The sequence below is a fragment of the Gorilla gorilla genome, chromosome 7, assembly GCF_029281585.2.
Source record: "Gorilla gorilla gorilla isolate KB3781 chromosome 7, NHGRI_mGorGor1-v2.1_pri, whole genome shotgun sequence".
NCBI lineage: Eukaryota > Metazoa > Chordata > Mammalia > Primates > Hominidae > Gorilla > Gorilla gorilla.
Window position 1 is genome coordinate 93,146,159 of NC_073231.2, and position 22,607 is coordinate 93,168,765.

The following is a 22,607-nucleotide window of genomic DNA, read 5'->3' on the forward strand; positions in this document are numbered from 1 at the left end:
CAGTCTGTGGGTGGTTAAATTATGGCCATTGGGATTGGCCAAGACTCTGTTATTGTTACAGGTGCCTGCTTCTAAGTTAGTTTTCAGTCTTGTCTGACTATTAAGCTAGGTTACAATTCATCCACAGGGACTCAAATATAGTAGTACAGAGTCTTTCTCAGGTCATATTTAGTTTGCTTTAACCGTTTCTAGTAAGTTCCTTATTAAAATGCAACATAGGCCAGGTGCAGTGGCTCACACCTATAATCCCAGCACTTCGGGAGGCTGAGGCAGGGAGATCGCTTGAGCTCAGGAGTTCAAGACTAGTCTGGCCAACGTGGCAAAACTCTGTCTTTACAAAAAAAAAAATACAAAAATTAGCTTGATGTGGTGGTGCATGCCTGTAGTCCCAGCTACTTTGAGGGCTGAGGCAGGAGGATCACTTGAACCCAGGAAGTTGGGGCTGCAGTGAGCCTGGATCATGCCACTGCACTCCAGCCTGGGTGACAGACTGAGACCCTGTCTAAAACACACAAACAAAACAAAACAAAAAACACAATATAAATAATGGTTGAACATTATGTTTTTATTAGATGTCGAAATATAAAAACTAGAAGCAGAATGTCAAAAACAGAAGATTAAGTTTCAGGATAAGCTTTCCTCCTTTGATAGAATTACTTTCTAATTACAGGTTTCTTTTTTTTTTCTGATGTGATGTTTAATTGTATGTGTCAACTTGACTGAACTAAGGGATGCACAGTAAGCTGGTGAATTGTTTTTTCTAGGTGTGTCTGTAAGGGTTATTTCAGAAGAGATTAGCATTTAAATAAATAGACTGAGTAAAGAAGATCACCTTCACCAATGTGGGCAGCCAACATCCAATCTACTGATAATCTGAATAAAACAAAAAGGCAGAGAAAAGGTAAATTTGCTCTCTCTGTTTGAGCTAAGACATATATCTCCCGCCCTTCAGACATCAGTGCTCCTGGTTCTGTTTTTCTGGAGAACCTTGACTAATATGCCTGCTTTGAATAATTCCTAGTCTAAGGCAGGAATTATAAACTTTTAGCTTGGTTCTGCTACTTGAGATAAATTATTACGAAAATTTACCACTTAGGCATCCAAAAAATGTAAACACTTTAAGAGATCCTTATCTGTTCTGTTAAGTGATTGTACTCTGGTATCTTCCTTATGATCAATTCACTTTTATAGACAGTTTGAACATCTACTATGTGTTCATTTGGCGATTAATACAAAATAGTTTCTGTATTGGAGATAATGATGATGGAGTGGGAATGGGTAGAAATGCATCTGATAGCTTCAGTTTAATGCTGTGAATAGAGTGACTAAAGTAAGCAAAGTTCATTGTGGGCACAAGAAGTTGGAGCAGCAGACCCAGATTAGAGAGCTGAGGAGAGATTTCCTAGGGTTAGTGGAGCTCCTTTTATATGTGTTCCTTGTAAGATGTCACCTGGAAAGAATGATCAAAATTGTGATATTATATATAATGGTTTCAACCTTGATGATCATTCGTCCAATTAAAAATAATGTTTATATTTACTTTAGTGTCCTTGTCAACTATGATGACTACAATTTATTTCTCCTTATAAGCTTGTCATTTGTGTGAAAACCATGCACATTTGTATATAATAACACTAGCAGTTGAAACATTTTTTCTATTTTTAAGCTTTTTTTCAGATAATTTTTAAATGAATTGTTTTTGCCCACCTTTAGAACTCGGTATGCATAATTTGAATTGGGCATCATGTATAGCTAGTTGAATACATTATTCAAAATCAGGACATGCTGGCTGGCTTTGGTTCCTTAAAGAGGTGACTAAGATGTTACTCAGCCAACATGTAAATAAATACACACAATCACAAACAAAATTGTTCTCTGTAAAATTAGGTAAGTAATTGTTTTTTTCAAAGCGTTTACATTATATTCACATAGAAGAGTATGTCATCCAACGAACACAGGTCTGTTATTCTTCTATTATTAGTAGAAAATAAACCAAAAATTATTTAGAGCAGGACCATGAAATTTTACCAAGGCAAACAATATTCCTAACCTTTGGTACTTTACTCCTAAAAGAGCTTAATGGATAATATATTTTACTTATACTCAACATATAAATATAACAAGCCTGGAAATGGAATTTCCAAGGCCAAAGAAAATTAAATGTAAAACATTAGCAGGCAACAGAGAAGATACAACAAGAGGAAATTAATCAATTTTTAAAAATCTAATACTATAATTTTTAAGGTACTTTACACTTCACAAATATCAAATCTTAGTATACTCTTTTATACCATATATTACATAAAATATCACTGTTACTTTATGTTGAGTATTAAAAAGTATTTTATTTTATTTTTTATCATACTTTAAGTTTTAGGGTACATGTGCACAACGTGCAGGTTTGGTACATATGTATACATGTGCCATGTTGGTGTGCTGTACCCATTAACTCGTCAGTTAACATTAGGTATATCTCCTAATGCTATCCCTCCCCCCTCCCCCCTCCCCCCATCCCACAACAGGCCCCGGAGTGTGATGTTCCCCTTCCTGTGTCCATGTGTTCTCTTTGTTCAATTCCCACCTATGAGTGAGAACATGCGGTGTTTGGTTTTTTTGTCCTTGCGATAGTTTGCTGAGAACGATCGTTTCCAGCTTCATCCATGTCTCTACAAAGGACATGAACTCATCATTTTTTATGGCTGCATAGTATTCCATGGTGTATATGTGCCACATTTTCTTAATCCAGTCTATCATTGTTGGACATTTGGGTTGGTTCCAAGTCTTTGCTGTTGTGAATAGTGCCGCAATAAACATACGTGTGCATGTGTCTTTACAGTAGCATGATTTATAATCCTTTGGGTATATACCCAGTAATGGGATGGCTGGGTCAAATGGTATTTCTAGTTCTAGATCCTTGAGGAATTGCCACACTGACTTCCACAATGGTTGAACTAGTTTACAGTCCCACCAACAGTGTAAAAGTGTTCCTATTTCTCCACATCCTCTCCAACACCTGTTGTTTCCTGACTTTTTAGTGATCGCCATTCTAACTGGTGTGAGATGGTATCTCATTGTGGTTTTGATTTTCATTTCTCTGATGACTAGTGATGATGAGCATTTTTTTCCTGTGTCTGTTGGCTGCATAAATGTCTTCTTTTGAGAAGTGTCTGTTCATGTCCTTCGCCCACTTTTTGATGGGGTTGTTTGTTTTTTTCTTGTAAATTTGTTTAAGTTCTTTGTAGATTTTGGATATTAGCCCTTTGTCAGATGAGTAGATTGCAAAAATTTTCTCCCATTCTGTAGGTTGCCTGTTCACTCTGATGGTAGTTTCTTTTGCTGTGCAGAAGCTCTTTAGTTTAATTAGATCCCATTTGTCAATTTTGGCTTTTGTTGCCATGGCTTTTGGTATTTTAGTCATGAAGTCCTTGCCCATGCCTATGTCCTGAATGGTATTGCCTAGGTTTTCTTTTAGGGTTTTTATGGTTTTAGGTCTAACATGTAAGTCTTTAATCTTTCTTGAATTAATTTTTGTGTAAGGTGTAAGGAAGGGATCCAGTTTCAGCTTTCTACATATGGCTAGCCAGTTTTCCCAGCACCATTTATTAAATAGGGAATCCTTTCCCCATTGCTTGTTTTTCTCAGGTTTGTCGAAGATCAGATAGTTGTAGATATGTGGCGTTATTTCTGAGGGCTCTGTTCTGTTCCACTGGTCTATATCTCTGTTTTGGTACCAGTACCATGCTGTTTTGGTTACTGTAGCCTTGTAGTGTAGTTTGAAGTCAGATAGCGTGATGCCTCCAGCTTTGTTCTTTTGGCTTAGGATTGATTTGGCAATGTGGGCTGTTTTTTACTTAAATGTTAAAAAGTATTTTTCACATAAGATAATGGCATAATAATTTTATACTTTTTTAAAAATTAAAGTAAATAATAGGAACAATCTGGGGACTTGATCAAATGAATGAAACTCTAGATTTGAGGATGGCAGTTTCAATCTTTGAGCTAAATCTAGGCTACAGTCTCTTTTTCTTAATAAAGTTTTTATGGAACACAGCCACACCCATTTACTATATATCATTTATGACTGCTTAGTGCTAAAACAGAAGAATAGAGTAATTGTGACAGAAACTATATGGTCTACAAAACTGAAAATATGTACTATATTGTCTATTACAGAAAAAGTTTGCTAATCACCTCTCTAAATGGAAACTACTGAAGAAATGAGTAAAATATTAGAAAACATACTTGTAAACACATTGTTGATTTGGCAATAAAACAAAAAAATCCCAGAAACTTAGGTAATAATCACGTGGATACTATCATTAATTAAAAGATTCTATTTAAGTAACTGTACAAAAGATTGAGCACTTAAGAAAAATATAGTACACTGTAAGCCAGTACTTTTGGAAGAACATTATACATTTTCTTTGAAAGATATCACAGAAGGGTTAAATATAGCTAAATTACATTCATGAACAGAAACATTCAATATCTTAAAGATAAGTGTCCCCTAATGATTTATACATTTCATGCAATTCCATTGGAAAAAAAATCCAAACAGATTCCTTGTGGAACTTGAGAAGGTAATTTTAAAAACTATACCAAAGAGCAAAAGGCTAAGAATTCACTAGATATCCCTAAAGAAGATACTTGGGAAAGAAAAGCTTTTCCTATTAGGTATAAAAACACAAAATAAAGCTATAATAATTAATATTGGGTACTAGCGACTGATAGGTAAGCACACTGACATCTAAGCAATTCCAAAAATGAGGTCCACATAAAAAAAAAAATCTTTTTTTTTTTTTTTTTTTGAGGCAGAGTTTTGCTCTTGCTGCCCAGGCTGCAGTGCAGTGGCACTATGTTGGCTCACTGCAACTTCCGCCTCCCAGGTTCAATGGATTCTTCTGCTTCAGCCTCCCAGGTAGCTGGGATTACAGGCGTGTGCCACCACCCGGGCTAATTTTGTATTTTTAGTAGAGAAGGGGTTTCTCCATGTTGGTCAGGCTAGTCTTGAACTCCCGACCTCAGGTGATCTGCCTACCTCGGTCTCCCAAAGTGCTGGGATTACAGGCGTGAGCTACTGCACCCAGCCACAAAAGAACTCTTGATGTAGAACAGTGACATGAAGAGCAGTGAGTAATGTGGGTTCATTCATTTGGGTAAGGGCAGTTGGTTATGCAGACAGAAAAGATAAAACTGCATGCCTACTTTACACCATTCATAAAACTTAATTTAGGCATCACATGCCTAATGATAAAAGGAAAGACTTCGAATATTTTAGGTGCTCTTTTCTTCATGGTATCATAACAGAAAAACACCTTAAATAACAGACTTACAGAAGGAAACTATATTGATACTTGTTTAAAATCAGCAGCCATTTGTTCATCCAGAGATATTCTAAGTAAATGAAAAGACAAGGCACACACTGGGTGAAGATATCTGCATCATACACAAATGGCAAAGGATTAATACCTGGAATGTATAGTGATCAACAAATCAAAAAGGACAATATAATGAAAATTACAAAATATATAAATTGGTCTATTACAGAACAGAAACTATGAAATAAATTGGCAAGTGCAAGTATGTTCAACCACTTTAGCAACCAAGGAAATGTACCATAAATAATTTGTACATTTAAAAATAAATCTCAGTAAATAACAAAAATGTACAGTGAATATTATTTCTTACACCAAATTGGCAAATGCAAAAAAATTAGACAATATATAATGATGGAGAAATTGTGAAGAAATAAACATTGGAGGTGTTCCTACTGCTGATATGAGTATAAGAATTTGTGTTTTGGAAAACGGGTTGGTATTAGATGCTCTAGTGCTAACATGGCTTATAACAAAGAAATTGTATCCATAGTCATATATTTTAGAGATACTATTATATATCAAATGAGGTAACATGTACAATAATGCTTCTGTCAAAATTGCTTCATAGCTAAATGCTGATAAAAATATAAATGTTCATCAACAAAAGAATGAATAAGTAAGTTGAGTATAGCATACAACAATGGAAAATGAATGGACTACATTAAACATTAACATGGTTGCATATGCTACCTTTATCTAAATGGGAGAAATTTGGTTTCTTTATCCAGATAGTGGGCCCAAAGTAATTCATTTTATCATTATTTTTCAATGGATATATGATTATAAAAGTAGAGCATATAGTTAAGTAGCTTAATCTCTTTAACGAATATGGAGCAAAAATAAAATTCAAAGTGTTTATTTTAACTATATGCAAAAATTGTTTAATTTAGTCTGCTAGTATTTTTGTTTAGTTGTATTCTGTTTGCTTATATATTTTAGGGTCTGGCGATACACATGTAGGTTTAACACAGGCAAATTGCATGTTGCTGAGTCTTGGTGTATGAATGGTCCCATCACCCAGGTAGTGAGCACAGTACACAATAGGTAGCCTTCCAACCCACACCCTCCTCCTACCCACTCAAGCAGTCCCCAGGGTCTATTAGTCCCATGTTTGTGTCCATGTGTATTCAATGTTTAGCTCCCACTTATGAGGAAGAACATGAAGTATTTGGTTTTCTGTTTCTTCATTAATTTACTTAGATAATGGCCTACAGATCCATTCATGTTGCTGCAAAGGACATGATTTTGTTCTTTTGTATGGTTTTGTGTTAGTCCATGGTGTATATGTACCACATTTTCTTTATCCAGTCCACCATGATGGGCATCTTGGTTGATTCCATGTCTTTGCTATTATGAATAGTACTGTGATTAACATATGAGTACATGTGTCTTTTTGGTAGAATAATTTATTTTCCTTTGGGTATATACCCAGTAGTGGGATGGTTGGGTTGAATAGTGGTTCTGTTTTAAGTTCGTTGAGGAATCCCCACACTGCTCTCCACAGTGGCTAATTTACATTCCCACCAGCATTGTGGGAATGTAACCTCACCAACATCTGTTGTTTTATGACTTTTTAATAATAGCCATTTTGACTGGTGTGAGATGGTATTTCATTGTGATTTTTATTTGCATTTCTTTAATAATTAGTAATGAGCATTTTAAAATATATTCACTGGTCACATGTATGTCTTCTTTTGAGAAGTGTCTGTTCATGTCCTTTGCCCGTTTTTAATGGGGTTTTTGCATGTTGAATTATTTAAGTTGCGTATAGGTTCTGGATATTAGATCTTTGTCATATGCATAGCTTATGAATATTTTCTCACATTCTGTATGTTGTCAGTTTACTCCGTTGATAGTTTCTTTTGTTGTGTAGAAGCTCTTTAGCTTAATTAGGTCCTACTTGTCAAGTTTTGTTTTTGTTTCAATTACCTTTGGGGACTTAGTTATAAATTATTTGCCATGGCTGATATCCAGAATGATATTTTCTAGGTTGTCCTCTAGGGTTTGTATTGTTTTAGGTTTTACATTTAAGTCTTTAATCCATCTTGAGTTAATTTTTGTATATTGTAAAGAAATGGGTCCAGTTTCCATTTTCTTCATATGACTAGTCAGTTATTTCAGCACCATTTACTGAATAGGCAGTCCTTTCCCTATAGTTTGTTATTGTCAACTCTGTTAAGGATGGTGGCTGTAGGTATATGGCTTTATTTCTGCATTTTCTATCCTGTTCCATTGGTCTATGTATCTCTTTTGTACCAGTACTATGCTGTTTTGGTTACTATAGCCTTATAGTATATTTTGAAGTTAGATAATGTGATGCCTCCTGCTTCGTTCTTTTTGCTTAAAATTTGTTTGGCAATTCAAGCTACTTTTTGGTTCCATATGAATTTTATAATTGTTTTTTCTAATTCTGTGAAAAAATGATGTTGGTAGTTTCATAGGAATAGCATTGACTATAATTGCTTTGGGCAGTATGGCCATTTTAACAATATTTATTCTTGCTATCCATGAGCATGGAATATTTTTCCATTTGTTTGTGTCATCTATGATTTCTTTCAGCAGTATTTTGTAATTCTCATTGTGAAGATCTTTTACCCCCTTCGTAAGCTGCATTCCTATGTGTTTTACTCCTTTGTGGCTATTGTAAATGGAATTGCTTTCCCCAGACTGAATTGGAAGAAACTGAAATCCTGAACAGACCAATAACCAGTTCCAAAATTGAATCAGCAATAAAAAACCTACTAACCAAAAATAGTCCTGGACCAGATGGATTCATAACTGAATTCTACCAGACATATAAAGTAGAGCTAGTACCATTCCTAGTGAAATTATTCCACAAAATCAAGGAGGAGGAACTTCCTGATTGTATGAAGCCAGCATCATTTTGATGCCAAATCCTGGCAGAGCTATAATGAATAAACAAAACTTCAGGCCAATACTTCTGATGAAATAGATACAAAGATCCTCAGCAAAATACTAGCAAATTGAATCCAGCAGCACATATAAAAGTTAATTCACCACAGTCAACTAGGCTTTTATTCCTGGGGTAGAAGGCTATCTCAACATACACAAATCAATAAATGTGATTCGCCACATAAATAGAATTAATAACAAAAACCACCTGATCATCTCAGTAGATGCAGAGAAAGCTTTTGATAAAATTCAACATTTCTTCATGTTAAAAACCTTCAAGAAGCATTTATGAGGAATTTAAACAAATTTACAAGGAAAAACAAACAACCTCATTAAAAAGTAGGCAAAGGACATAAACAGACACTTCAAAAGAAGACATATATGTGACCAACAAGCATATGAAAAAAAACTCAACATTACTAATCATTAGAGAAACGCAGATCAAAACCACAATGAGATACCATCTCACACCAGTCAGAATAGCTATTATTAAAAGTCAAAAAATAACAGATTCTGGCAAGATTGTGAGAAAAATGGAATGCTTATACATTTTTGGTTGGGAGTGTAAATTAGTTCAACCATTGTGGAAAGCAGTGTGGTGATTCCTCAAAGAGCTAAAAACTGAACTACCATTCAACCCAGCAATCCCATTACTGGGTATATAACCAAATAAATATAAATCATCCTATTTGCATTAATGTTCATCAGGAATATTGGCCTGTAGTTTCTTTATTTTTAAAAAATTTTATTTATTTATTTTTTTGGCTGTGTCCTAGTCTTGTTTTGCTGTGTGGGTAATGCTGACCTTATAGAATGAGTTTGTAAGTATTCCCTTTTCTTTTTCTTCTTCTTCTTCTTCATTCTTTTTGGGAGGATTTCGTAAGAGTTTATATTAGTTAGTTCCTTAAATTTTCGTTAGAATACGGCAGTGAAGCTGTAATGTCCTGGGCTTTTGTTTGATGGAAGACTCTTTATTATGGCTTTGATTTTGTTACTCATTATTGGTTTGTTGAGATTTTCTATTTCTTCGTGGTTCTGTCTTGGTAGGTTATATGTGTCCAGGAATTTATCCATTTTTTTCCAGGTTTCTGAATTTGTCATTGTATAGTTGTTTGTAATTCTCTCTAATGATTCTTTGTATCTCTGTGATCTCAGTTGTTATGTCCCCTTTTTCATTTCTTATTTAATTTTTGTCTTCTCTCTTGTTTTTAAATTAATCCAGCTGAAGGTTTGTCTACTTTGTTTATCTTTTCAAAAAACCACCATTTCACTTTGTTGATCTTCTATATATTTTTTTCAGTCTCAATTTCATTTATTTCTACTCTGATCTTTGTTATTTCCTTTCTTGCTTGCTTTTCTAGTTCCTCCATGTGCATCATTAGGTTCTTTATTTGAAGTTTTTCAACTTTTTGAAACAGGTATTTACTTCTGTGAACTTATCTCTTAATACTGCTTTTTCTGTATCCCACAGATGTTAATATGTTGCATGTCAATTTTCATTTGTTTCAAGGAATTTTTAAATTTTCTTCTTAAGTTATTCATTGACCTATTGGTCATTCAGGAGAATGTTGTTTAACTTCTGTGGGTTTGTGTAATTTTCGAGGTTTCTCTTGTTAGAATGGCTTTTATAAAAAAAATTCAGAGAATAACAGATGCTGTTGAGGATGTGGAGAAAGAAAAACCCTTGTACACTGTTGATGAGAATGTAAATTAGTGTAGCCACTATGGAAAAGAGTATAGAGGTTCCTCAGATAACTAGAAATAAAACTAACATATGATCTAGCAATTCTACTACTGGGTATTTACCTAAAAGAAAATAAATTAATATATCAAAGGGATATCCACACTCCTATGCTTATTGCAGCACTATTCACAGTAGCCCAGATACAGAAGCAACCTAAGTGTCCATCAATGGATGAATGAATAAAGAAAATGTGGTATATATACACAATGGAATGTTAATCAGCCATAAAAAAAAATCATGTCAATTGCAACAATGTGGTTGGAAATGGAGATGATTGTGTAACATAAAGTAATCCAAGCACAGAAAGACAAGTATCACATGTGGGAGCTGAAAGAGTGAATCTCATAAAGATAAAATGTAGGCTGGTGGTTATCAGAGGCCAAGAAGGGTGGGGGTGATGTGTGGTGAAGAGAGGTTGATTAATGGGTACAAATACACACTTAGAAGAAATAAGACCTGGTGTTTGATCAGTAGGATGATTATAGTTAACATTAATAGATTGCACATTTCAAAATAGTTAGCGGGGAATAATTAGAATGATCCTAGATAAAAAATAAATATTTAAAGTGATGGATATCCCAATTACTCTGATTTGATTATATAAATGTATGAAATCATCACATGTATGTGAAAAATATGTACATCTAATATGTATCAATAAATAAATGCCACATTGAAAAATTTTAAATTATTTTCACATTGAAGTTAGGCTGACACAGTTATTTCAATTTATATCTCAGCTTATTCAACTGAATCTTCTTTATAAGACTATATTAAATTCAGAGTAAATGAAAATGTGAGCAATTGAATTTAGTGTTATGTTTTCTTTTGAATAAGACAGGAGCAATGTTTCTAGTTTATTACAAGAAAAAGTCTGTGATATTAAGCTCCCAAAATGTATCATCTTTTATACAAAATTCAGATCATATCAGAGCAGTCAATTTATACATGGATAAAGCATATAACAAATGAATGATGGTAATCCATTAAGCCAAAGGGTTTTATAACTTCAATAGCTAGTGAACATGTGGTGAGCAGTTGTGTATGAATACATATAAAGTATGCATTTAAATGTAAACTCCATTAAGTTTTTAATAAACCTTATGTGCTAACTTTAAAAAATTTATGGTTATTTAAATTAGTCACTGACAACTTCTTTAATTAACACTAAATTTCACATTATAACACAGAAATATTTTTAGTTCTTCATGCTCGCTCTTCCAAAAATTGTTAATATGCTTATAGTTATATTTTTTACAGTGTAACATCCAAGTATGAAGGGGCAATTCTACCAAATGATATGCTGAAATAATTATTTCCAGTGACTGAATGATGTTACCCTTATATATCAGACAGATCAATTTCCCCTAATAATAGGAAAATTTTAAAATTTCAAATAATAGTAGTACTGTAGTAGTGATTATATAACAGTAGTACAGTAATGGCAATACAGAGAACCAATAATATTTAGAAAATTATGAAATGTAGCTCAAATTATTTTATTAATTGGTTTAATTTTTAAAATATATATCTGGTTGAATTAAATATTCAATAATTTCTACTGAAATTCATGAAAATGCTGAATCATGATGGGTGACAGTTGGAATTTAGTTAATAACTAACTGGGCACATAGGAAGAAGAAACGTTCTGCCTCTTTACGATTAAGTAAGAAGAAGCCCAAATCTACCTGAACAGAAAAGGGAGACTGTTGTTCCAGTCAATGCTGAAGGTTTTGTTTCTCTGAAACAAATTCAAAATAACAACAAACCAATGCAAATAGGAGTACTTGAGATCCACTTGAGATTCAGTTCATGGTTATCAGCCAAACTGTGCTCTTGGACTAATAGGATGCAGCCTGAGCTGTTCAGGAGACTTTATGTTGTGAGTAATGTGACACTTATCCCAGTAACTTGTTTTCTCTAAGTTCTCCAGTTACTTTATCATGAATGTCGTTATTCTTTGCTGATCCACTCCTTTTCTTGCACTCTTATCTTTTTATAAAGTAGTAAGTGTATAGCTCTTTAAAAGATTTTTGAGATAATTTAATTGACAAATAAGTTTTTTTTCAATTATTATACTTTAAGTTTTAGGGTACATGTGCACAATGAGCAGGTTAGTTACATACGTATACATGTGCCATGCTGGTGTGCTGCACCCACTAACTCGTCATCTAGCATTAGGTATATCTCCCAATGCTATCCCTCCGCCCTCCCCCCACCCCACAACAGTCCCCAGAGTGATGTTCCCCTTCCTGTGTCCATGTGTTCTCATTGTTCAATTCCCACCTATGAGTGAGAATATGCGGTGTTTGGTTTTTTCTTCTTGCGATAGTTTACTGAGAATGATGATTTCCAATTTCATCCATGTCCCTACAAAGGACATGAACTCATCATTTTTTATGGCTGCATAGTATTCCATGGTGTATATATGCCACATTTTCTTAATCCAGTCTATCATTGTTGGACATTTGGGTTGGTTCCAAGTCTTTGCTGTTGTGAATAGTGCCGCAATAAACATACGTGTGCATGTGTCTTTATAGCAGCATGATTTATAGTCCTTTGGGTATATACCCAGTAATGGGATGGCTGGGTCAAATGGTATTTCTAGTTCTAGATCCCTGAGGAATTCCCACACTGACTTCCACAATGGTTGAACTAGTTTACATTCCCACCAACAGTGTAAAAGTGTTCCTATTTCTCCACATCCTCTCCAACACCTGTTGTTTCCTGACTTTTTAATGATCGCCATTCTAACTGGTATGAGATGATATCTCATTGTGGTTTTGATTTGCATTTCTCTGATGGCCAGTGATGGTGAGCATTTTTTCATGTGGTTTTTTGCTGCATAAATGTCTTCTTTTGAGAAGTGTCTGTTCATATCCTTTGCCCACTCTTTGATGGGGTTGTTTGTTTTTTTCTTGTAAATTTGTTTGAGTTCATTGTAGATTCTGGATATTAGCCCTTTGTCAGATGAGTAGGTTGTGAAAATTTTCTCCCATTTTGTAGGTTGCCTGTTCACTCTGATGGTAGTTTCTTTTGCTGTGCAGAAGCTCTTTAGTTTAATGAGATCCCATTTGTCAATTTTGTCTTTTGTTGCCATTGCTTTTGGTGTTTTAGACATGAAGACCTTGCCCATGCCTGTGTCCTGAATGGTAATGCCTAGGTTTTCTTCTAGGGTTTCTATGGTTTTAGGTCTAACGTTTAAGTCTTTAATCCATCTTGAAGTAATTTTTGTATAAGGTGTAAGGAAGGGATCCAGTTTCAGCTTTCTATATATGGCTAGCCAGTTTTCCCAGCACCATTTATTAAATAGGGAATCCTTTCCCCATTGCTTGTTTTTCTCAGGTTTGTCAAAGATCAAATGGTTGTAGATATGCGGCGTTATTTCTGAGGGCTCTGTTCTGTTCCATTGATCTGTATCTCTGTTTTGGTACCAGTACCATGCTGTTTTGGTTACCGTAGCCTTGTAGTATAGTTTGAAGTCAGGTAGTGTGATGCCTTCAGCTTTGTTCTTTTGGCTTAGGATTGACTTGGTGATGCGGGCTCTTTTTTGGTGCCATATGACCTTTAAAGTAGTTTTTTCCAATTCTGTGAAGAAAGTCATTGGTAGCTTGATGGGGATGGCATTGAATCTATAAATTACCTTGGGCAGTATGGCCATTTTCACGATATTGATTCTTCCTACCCATGAGCATGGAGTGTTCTTCCATTTGTTTGTATCCTCTTTTATTTCATTGAGCAGTGGTTTGTAGTTCTCCTTGAAGAGGTCCAGTAGATGCAGAAAAGGCCTTTGACAAAATTCAACAACTCTTCATGCTAAAAACTCTCAATAAATTACGTATTGATGGGACGTATCTCAAAATAATAAGAGCTATCTATGACAAACCCACAGCCAATATCATACTGAATGGGCAAAAACTGGAAGCATTCCCTTTGAAAACTGGCACAAGACAGGGATGCCCTCTCTCACCACTCCTATTCAACATAGTGTTGGAAGTTCTGGCCAGGGCAATTAGGCAGGAGAAGGAAATAAAGGGTATTCAATTAGGAAAAGAGGAAGTCAAATTGTCCCTGTTTGCAGACGACATGATTGTATATCTAGAAAACCCCATTGTCTCAGCCCAAAATCTCCTTAAGCTGATAAGCAACTTCAGCAAAGTCTCAGGATACAAAATCAATGTACAAAAATCACAAGCATTCTTATACACCAATAACAGACAGAGAGCCAAATCATGAGTGAACTCCCATTCACAATTGCTTCAAAGAGAATAAAAAACCTAGTAATCCACCTTACAAGGGACCTGAAGGACAAATAAGTTTTAAAAATGACACACACATATGACAAATATAACCCTCACAGTAGGAATCAATGGTAAATTCATTACTCTCATTACTATCTAATACGTATAAATAGTATAGGCATTGGAGAGTCTTTGTTACTAATACATTGATATTAGTTGGCTTGCTTATCACCTACAATTAATGTCTTCCTGTCTATATGTAGAAATTATTTTTCCTTGGATGTTACCAATGCCTTCCTTTTATTAAGATGCTGTCATCTTGATCCTTCTTTCAGTTTTTATTTTATTTAAGGGAAAAAATATCAAAATGAGATTCAGGCTCTTCAGGACATTTTTTCCTATTAAAAGCAATAATTTATGTAGAAATTTTTGGTTTACTTTACCAGAATCTCCACCTTTATGAGAAAAGGCTTGGATGCCATGGTCTGGTTGCTTGTTCTGAATAATTTTGTTACTCACTTCATAATGCGTTGATAAGGGCAAGCGAGAAAAAACAGTCCAAACAACAGAAACGGAGAAACGGAAGTAGATCTTGTTTAAAGGAAGCTCAGTTGCTTTAATCTATTGAATGTCAGTCTGCTTTATACCATGGTGAAGTAGCTTGCATCAGACCAATCCCCTTGCTGAGAACAACTATAAAAGCTGAATAACACCAAGTTAATAACAGTTTGAAGGTTTTGAAGAGCAATCAAGGGAACCAAGATTAGAGTGGCTATAATTCAAGAAAGAAGGGAAATACATTATTTCGAGCCAGACATGTCCTGCTGCTTTTCCTTAGAGACATCCAACAACTTGCAAGCATCATAAGGATAAACAAATGAGCAGAAAATAGTGAATAGAACTTACAGGAACCTTAGAATGCCAGAGCACCATGAATCTGTGTTTAGTCTACCCAGACAGTCAGGCCTTGAGGGGCCAAGATACTGAGAAAAGGGAACCAGAGAAAATGGAGCTTGAATAATTTTTTTTTTTTGGAAATATACATCTGGTTGAATTAACTATTCAATAGTTCCTTCTTACATTTATGAAAGTGCTGAATCATGATGGGTCATTTATATATATATATATACACATATGCATATATGTATATGTATAGATTTATTATAAGGAATTTGCTCAGGTAATTATGGAGGCTGGCAGGTCCATAATCTGCAGAGGTGATGTCCAAGTTTGAGTATGATGGCTGAAAACTGCTGTAGAGCCAGAAAGAGGTAATGTACCTGTTCTCAAGCTGTCAAGGAGGATAATTCTGTCTTATTCAGGGGAAGGTCAGCCTTTTATGCTATACAGGCCTTTAACTTTTTGGATAAGACCCACCCACAGTATGGAGGGTAATCTGATTTACTCAGTTTACGTATCTAAATGTTAATCTTTACCAATTTAAATCAGAACTCATCCAAAGACATCTCCGGAGAAACACACAGAAAAATGTTTGACCAAATATTTGGACACTCCGTGATCCAGTCAAATTGACACATAAAATGAACCATCATAGAATTTGAGTAATATGTAGCTACAAATTTAAGAAGTAGAACTTTCGCCAGTCTCATGTATTTTATAGACAGAAATTAGGAGTCCTGGGTCTGTCAAGTATAAGAGGTTCTGAAAAATATGTCAGTCTATCAGTTGAAACCCAGAACCAAAACACTGTCCTAAAGACTGAAAACCAGTCTCAAAATACCTCAATTATTGATTGGGGCCATTTAGTCTGCTCCTATACTAATTGACTGTGAGAAAAATAAAGTACCTCAGAGAAAGATGACATATCTAGAACAATCAATGGTTTTCATACACAACATCCAGCATTGACTAAAAAGTTACCAGGAATGTCAAAACACAAGACAACATTTTTTACAAACAATAAAAAATCAGTAGAAACAAACACACAGGTAATTTAGATATTGGAGTTATTAGTTCACAATAATAATAATATTTCCAAGATCATATCTGACAATGAAAGAAACTAGAATTGTGAACAATAAATAAGAAAATGGAAGCTTCATAACTTAAAAATGTAAAATGAAATTAATAACTCAATAGATGTAGTTATTAGCAGATTAGACACTGAAGAAGAGAGTTACTAAACTGGAAAGTTGATTAGTAGAACATGTCATAAGTAAATATGAAGAAGAAAAAAGATGAATAATAGAAAAGAACATAAGTTAGATATGAGAAATGAAAAATTCTCATAAGTATGCAATTAAAAGCCCAACACAAGGATAAATAAGAAATATAGTAGAAACAATATTTAGTCCTGCCTGAAGCGGTACTGATTGAAATTTTTTTCTGACTGTGGAAAGACATCTAATAACAGACTTAAGTTGCTGTATGAATTACAAGTGAGACAACCACAACTAGACACATAAAAATTAAACTAATGTAAATCAAAGATAGTTAAAAGTCAAAGTAGACAAAAAAGAAACACACTCCAAGGTAAATTTTAATGAACTCTTAACAAATAATGAATGCCAGAGAACAATAACATATATTTTTAAAGCATTCAGGAAAAAAAGTAACTTCTGACCTAGACTTTTATAACCAGTAAAACCATCTTTTTGAATGAAGGCAAAATAACGTTGTATTCAGACAAAGAGTAAAGAAGGATCTCATTGCAAGCAAAGTTACAGTAAAAGGGATGACAAGGAGACAAACTTTGGCAGAAACAAAGTTATCCAGAATTCAAGTACAGAAAAGTAGAAAGAACTGAAGAACAAAGAAACTTCTTGGTGAATATGTGGATAAATCTAAATATTAGCTGACTGTATAAATCAATATTATTCCTTGTGAAGTTCCTACATGTATATAGAAATAAAATACATCAGAAGTAGCAAAAACAGCAAGAGAATGGTGTAAAAACATTTTCAATCCTTGCCTTTCTGAAAAGTGGAAAAGGTAATATAGCACTTCCTTCTGATCTGTGGTTTCACTTTCCAGTTTCAGTAACCTGAGGTCAACTTTGGTCTGAAAATTCCATTATTATGTTTAAATTTTTTTCTAAATTTATAATTTTTCTACTTAATAGTTATTTTTGTTAATCTTTTATTGTGCCTAATTTATAAAGTAAACTTTATCATAGATACATATGTAAAGGAAAAAAACACATATAGGATTCAGTATTATCTGCAATTTCTGCATGCAAAAACAGTCTGGAATGTATCTTCCAGGCATAATGAGGGACACTGTAATTTAGGGTACACTTTAGTAAGACAAGGATGCATTGGTAATAACTAGACTAATCAACAAAATGATAATAAAAGAATATATAAGTTAAAAGAGAACATAAAATATAGAAAAAATATTTGATTAGCTCAAAATTTAGCAATAAGTAGGAAATGACACAGAGAAATAGAAAAATAGCAAATATTAAGATGGCAGATTTAAAAGCAAATATACATTAAACGTAAACAGACTAAATACTTTTCATTAAAAAACAAAGATTGTCATATTGCATAAAGCAATACCCTGTATGATTACCCACCTTATTGGAAGGATACAGAAAGTTGCAAAGTAAAATAACAGATAAACCAGATTATACTAACCAGAAGGCCAAAGTAGCTGTACTATAGTAGGCAAAGTAGATTTTATTGCAAGAGCATCATTAAAAATAAAGATATTTCATAATGAGTATGAAATGTATATGCACTAAAAATTGTTACCTCAAAATATACAAGTAAATATGCTTATGTTTTATATAGAGATTATATATTTTTATATATATGTATAAATATAACTACATCTGTGTAGTGAAACCACAGGTAAAAAGGAAATGCTTTATATTACCTTTTCCACTTCTCAGAAAGGCAAGGATTGAAAAATAATATATTTATATGTATGAGGGACATAATAGGAAGCCATGCTTTGCCAACTTTTAAGGAGAAATTTATTGGCTACATTTACAAACTGATTTGATTTGTGGGTTTTACTTAGAAAGTGCATATTCATATTATCCTGAAAGATATTTTTTTTCTATAATTGAAAAGGTGATCCTCTTTGATTCAGCATATAGGTTTGGAATAAATTTATCCAGAAAATTTCTATTTAAGCATACAGACCCATCCCTCAGCTAATGGAATGTATTAGGTCCCCATCAGATTCTCACATTCAGTTAGTTCCAACTTTACCTTCCAGATATCAGTGTATAGTCCCACATTCTCCCGAAGCATGTGAAATATTATAAAATGCAATGTCTTTCTAATCTTTTCTTATCATGGTTTGGTTTTGAGAATGCACTTTTTATAAAGGCCATTGGAGTCTAAATCTTTGGAGAAAAATAATTTTTTTAAATCTGGAGCAGTGCTTATTACTCTTCTTTGGAGACTTAGACAACTTTGAGAATATAATTAAAGCTAATAGAAACTCATTCAAGAAAAATAGATGTACAAATAATCACAAACTATGGAATAATATATTAGAAGTTCAAGAAGTTCATCTATTGACGAGATTATGAGTGCCTGATATTTGTGTTTTTTTTGGTCCATTTCATCAGCCCCTTAGAAAAGAAAAAACATGTTGTGCAAAGTTTAGAGCAAGCTACTATTTAAAAATAGTAGCTCTAATTTTACTTATGGATCTTATTTAATGTGTAAATGCCTGGAGGCTAAAAGCAATGGAAAAAATAGGGACAAAAATTATACCTATGAAATACTTCTGTTTTTCAGGAAATGGTATTTTTATAAACGCAGTTTAGAACAAATCTCAACATTATGACTTTATTCAAAAGAAAGATTTATAGATTTACCAATTCTTATTCAGAGGGAGATTGTTCGGGTTATGTATTATTATAGAAGTTGAAAAAAAGCATGAGAATACATCATTTCTCAATAAACTTAGTTGTCAATTTATTTTTCAGTAAAATAACATCAGAATTTACAAGTATGAGAAACTGTTCCGTCTGTGCAACTCTGCCAACTATCCCCACCAGAAGAGGATTATCTATGTAGCCTTAATAGATGATATTTTCAAAAAAATTGAGAGAGACTGAGCTATAAAGTAAATAGCTTTATAGTGTTGTCTCACTTAAGAACTGCTATATTTATTAAAAATTCAGAAAATACAGAATATAAAGTAGACCATGATTATTACCTGCAGTTTTTGGATATAACAACTGTAATCATCTGCCGTATATCATTTAGATATTTTATGTATATTTTTAAAGGTATCAAAACAAATAACACATGTATGGAAGATAACTCAGCATTCTGTTTCAAAGTCACATTTTAAATTTCTTTAATAAGTGTCTAAAATTTACAAATGTAATACATACTTTTTATGGCCATTGAAACAAATACAAGGAGGTTGGAGGAAATTTTAATAAATATTCTGCCAGTTTAGCTCCATCACTATCCCCTGAACATATGAACCATATCAGCCTGACATGTGTGCTTGCACATCTTCCTCTGAATTGACACTGGCACTTAAACAACTACATACACATATGGATTACTGTTTTTCTAACTGTTCATTTTGTAAAAAACAATTTTTAATATACTATCTACTATTTGTTTTTTTCATCAGAATTCTTCCAGGATAAGATATATATATATATATATACATATATATATATATACATGTAACTAATTTTTACCAGAATATTAAAACTTAGACTTGGTTGAATTCCTTAAAATGTATTTATTTCTACAAGGTAGATTCTTAGGAGATGCGTTTCTGGGTAAGACACTGCATACATTTTTTAGTTTATTTTAATAGATATTGCCAGATAATTTCTCATTTTTAAAGGTTTTTACAGTTTCCAGAGTTATAAATGAAAGTTATCTCCCTAATACCATAGGTTAGAGGACTTTAATATTTTCAATCTGGTGGATAAAAACCGTGTGGTATTATGACATTAATTACAATTTTCTGTCTCCTACTGAGATTGAGCAGGTTTCTTTTGTGTGTGAGTCATTTGGTTCATCTCTTCTGGAAATAATTTTTCTTCTAAAAATATTTTTGGTATTTTTCAATAACTATTTGTTTTGGTTATTTTCTCTTCTTTAAGTCAAATTATAGATGTTTATTAGATATTTGAGGTATTATTCTTTATATTTGCCATTTTTGTAGGAAATATCCCTCACTTCATCACTTTATTTTTTTGTCATTGTACTTTTTTTCAACTTGTATATAATTAAATTTGTAATTTGAAGGAAACCTATACAATATTTTTCTTTCCTAGCCCAAGAATATAAAGATTCTCAAATATTTTAATTCTAACTTTCTGCTTGTCTCTTCTGAGTTAGTGTTTGAAAGCAATTTAAATCTCTCTTATTTTAAAAGAGTACCATATTAGTCATTCTAAAATTATTATATGTCAATAATGCTATTTACATTTACCAATGTTTTTAGCTAATTATTTGCCCTCCATTTTGGATTCAGTATTGTTCTAGCTGAAATTCATCTTTTAGTCATTTGTTTCTTATAATGTCTAAAATTATTATCTTGTTTCTTTACTCTTACTCTAAATTGCTATTTCAAGTAAATAAAGAATTCTGGGTTGAAAGTTATTTTTCCTGAGCACTTTTAAGATAACCATATTTACAGAACAAAACAGAAAATTATAAATATTAATACTTTTAAAAATAATTCAACTAAAATAATTGGTGTGTAAGGCGTATTGGAAGTTTTATAATTTCCTAATTATTAATATTAGGGAGTCTGATGATATTTTTTAATTAATTGAGAAAGAAAGCCTTAATATTATTCAAAGTCATGGATGATTTTTGCTTTCATAATGGCTTATTAGGTAATTCCAACTAACTCCCTAAAACAATAGATAAATTGAAAAAATGTAAGTGGACAATATCTGCTTGAAATTATTGCTGGCTAATGAGATTGTAAATAGGAGATCTAGCAGAGGAGAAAGATTAGGAGAATATACCAAATCCTGAGCAGGAATATAAAAGCAAATGCATCTTTCAGTTTTGTGTGTTGCCTGGTTTGGACAACTCACTTCTTCCCTCAGCTCTGGAAAACTTGCAGCCATTATCACTTATGTATCACCATTTTCCCATTCTTTTCAGTTTCTTCTAGAATTTCTGTTAGATATATGCTAAATGGTCTCCATCTATCTTCTGTAGCTATTACAACCCCCTTCTTATTTCCATTTCTTCTACATTTTATTCCAGAGTATTTTCTTGTATATTATCCATGTAATGAATTCTTTTTAAAATTATCTTTAATCTACAAATTATTGTGACCATTATTTACAGAAGTTTTATTTTATTCTTTTCCAAAATACTTCTTTTTGCTTCCATCATGTCATGTTCTGATTTTTATAGTCTACACATTTTAAATATTTGTAGTTTCTTTTAGGTTGTTCAATTTTTTTCTCCTTCTTCATGGACTTCCCTTTATAGGGGTTTATTCATTTTTGTGACTTGTAATTTTTTTTATTAAGATTTTGTCATCAGCAAGGATTGCTTTCTGTGGGAGTTCCTTTCTCTCTGAATTTATACATAAGGTTAAGTTTGTATAATACCTTCCTGGATCCTAGGAGTTTTACTAGTTGTGTACCAGGCTTTTTATTGATTTTTCAGCTTTGGGTCTTCTACTATGCATAAGTGTATGCTCTGTACTCATTCAAGTTGCAGACCTAGGTTCTTGATTTTCTAACAATTCTGTCCAGTTTCATGGCTGGATAGCCAGCTTCTATGTGGCTTTCATAAAGTACTGGATGTAGTTCTTCCTGTCCCCACTTCACAACTGGGGCAATCCTCCAAGTTCCTAGACTTTAGGCAAGGAGGCGCAATTCCAGGCTCTCACCTTGCATGGCTCTGAGTCCCATCTCCTGTTCCTACATGTACAACAAGCCACAGAACTCAGCTCTTCAGGACCTTATTTGGGTTTGATAGGACTGTGGCCCACTTTGGCCTCAGCTGTGACTGTTTGACATTTTTAATTTCCTCTATATATTTGGACTTGCAGATTCGAGCTCAGTTATGCATTTAGTTAAAAAGAAAAATAGTCAATGGATTTGAAGTAGAAAAATGGAAGTTTTCCCATATCATCTTAGATAGGCATATCGACCTGATGTTTTCCCTAAGAAGCTCCTCAGCCTCTCATAAAAATACGCTCCTTATCCTTCACATGCCCTCCACTTTTTCCTGGGTAAATATAAATGTAGGTTCTCTGTGCAACTATATATAATATCATTATAACCTAATAACTCATGACATGTATTCTAGTAGTAACATTTTTCCATGCCTAATATTTATCGTTTACATATTAAATTAAGCAATCATCCATAAATATTAATGGTTTATATACTGTTTAACA

The 22,607-nt window shown here is 33.3% G+C and overlaps 1 protein-coding gene across 5 annotated transcripts in view; it reads left to right on the plus strand.

The window, feature by feature from the left end:
* The window catches only part of CNBD1 (cyclic nucleotide binding domain containing 1), a 623,001-nt gene that overhangs the window by 395,784 nt on the left and 204,610 nt on the right, over window positions 1-22,607 (plus strand). The gene's annotated exons all lie outside the window — the stretch shown is intronic.